This window comes from Schistocerca piceifrons, unplaced genomic scaffold (assembly GCF_021461385.2).
Source record: "Schistocerca piceifrons isolate TAMUIC-IGC-003096 unplaced genomic scaffold, iqSchPice1.1 HiC_scaffold_1153, whole genome shotgun sequence".
Taxonomy (NCBI): Eukaryota; Metazoa; Arthropoda; class Insecta; order Orthoptera; family Acrididae; genus Schistocerca; species Schistocerca piceifrons.
Genome location: NW_025726965.1, coordinates 504 through 2,500, shown reverse-complemented (window position 1 = coordinate 2,500; position 1,997 = coordinate 504). Strand labels below are relative to the sequence as shown.

Sequence of the window (1,997 nt, the reverse complement as noted above, 5' to 3'; positions counted from 1 at the left end):
TTTCGGCCTAGGAAGACACGCTGATTCCTTCAGTGTAGCGCGCGTGCGGCCCAGAACATCTAAGGGCATCACAGACCTGTTATTGCTCAATCTCGTGCGGCTAGAAGCCGCCTGTCCCTCTAAGAAGAAAAGTAATCGCTGACAGCACGAAGGATGTCACGCGACTAGTTAGCAGGCTAGAGTCTCGTTCGTTATCGGAATTAACCAGACAAATCGCTCCACCAACTAAGAACGGCCATGCACCACCACCCACCGAATCAAGAAAGAGCTATCAATCTGTCAATCCTTCCGGTGTCCGGGCCTGGTGAGGTTTCCCGTGTTGAGTCAAATTAAGCCGCAGGCTCCACTCCTGGTGGTGCCCTTCCGTCAATTCCTTTAAGTTTCAGCTTTGCAACCATACTTCCCCCGGAACCCAAAAGCTTTGGTTTCCCGGAGGCTGCCCGCCGAGTCATCGGAGGAACTGCGGCGGATCGCTGGCTGGCATCGTTTATGGTTAGAACTAGGGCGGTATCTGATCGCCTTCGAACCTCTAACTTTCGTTCTTGATTAATGAAAACATACTTGGCAAATGCTTTCGCTTCTGTTCGTCTTGCGACGATCCAAGAATTTCACCTCTAACGTCGCAATACGAATGCCCCCGCCTGTCCCTATTAATCATTACCTCGGGTTCCGAAAACCAACAAAATAGAACCGAGGTCCTATTCCATTATTCCATGCACACAGTATTCAGGCGGGCTTGCCTGCTTTAAGCACTCTAATTTGTTCAAAGTAAACGTGCCGGCCCACCGAGACACTCAATAAAGAGCACCCTGGTAGGATTTCAACGGGGTCCGCCTCGGGACGCACGAGCACGCACGGGGCGGTCGCACGCCTTCGGCTCGCCCCACCGGCAGGACGTCCCACGATACATGCCAGTTAAACACCGACGGGCGGTGAACCAACAGCGTGGGACACAAATCCAACTACGAGCTTTTTAACCGCAACAACTTTAATATACGCTATTGGAGCTGGAATTACCGCGGCTGCTGGCACCAGACTTGCCCTCCAATAGATACTCGTTAAAGGATTTAAAGTGTACTCATTCCGATTACGGGGCCTCGGATGAGTCCCGTATCGTTATTTTTCGTCACTACCTCCCCGTGCCGGGAGTGGGTAATTTGCGCGCCTGCTGCCTTCCTTGGATGTGGTAGCCGTTTCTCAGGCTCCCTCTCCGGAATCGAACCCTGATTCCCCGTTACCCGTTACAACCATGGTAGGCGCAGAACCTACCATCGACAGTTGATAAGGCAGACATTTGAAAGATGCGTCGCCGGTACGAGGACCGTGCGATCAGCCCAAAGTTATTCAGAGTCACCAAGGCAAACGGACCGGACGAGCCGACCGATTGGTTTTGATCTAATAAAAGCGTCCCTTCCATCTCTGGTCGGGACTCTGTTTGCATGTATTAGCTCTAGAATTACCACAGTTATCCAAGTAACGTGGGTACGATCTAAGGAACCATAACTGATTTAATGAGCCATTCGCGGTTTCACCTTAATGCGGCTTGTACTGAGACATGCATGGCTTAATCTTTGAGACAAGCATATGACTACTGGCAGGATCAACCAGGGAGCTGCGTCAACTAGAGCTGAGCAGCCGGCCGCCCGGGAGTGTGTCCCGGGGGCCCGCGCGAACACGCAAGCGTCCGCTCAATCATTCTGCAAACAGGAGGAGGCTGAGCTCCCCTGCACAATACACCTCGAAACCCTCTCAGGTCCCGGCGGCGCGCAGCGCCGTCCCAAGTACTTGGTCGGGTTCGAGAGAGGCGCAATCGCCCGGAGTTAGGCGAGTAGACGCTTTCGGTGCGACCACCCGTGCTCCCAACTGAGCTTGCCGCTGCCGACAGAGGCCCGGGAGCGTGCTGTCGTGGCATTGCCGGCGGGAGACAACACGCGCCACCTACGGTGACCGGCAGCTCCAACGCCAGCGCCACAGAAGGACAAAAGCCCCACTTGGGT

The 1,997-nt window shown here is 54.2% G+C and overlaps 1 non-coding gene across 1 annotated transcript in view; it reads right to left on the bottom strand.

Moving 5' to 3' along the window:
* Positions 1-1,611, bottom strand: part of LOC124728365 — a 1,909-nt gene extending 298 nt beyond the window's left edge. The window contains exon 1 of the ribosomal RNA XR_007007335.1: positions 1-1,611. This exon is cut by the window's left edge and continues 298 nt beyond it. This is a non-coding gene — a ribosomal RNA (small subunit ribosomal RNA).
* Positions 1,612-1,997: the final 386 nt, after the last annotated feature.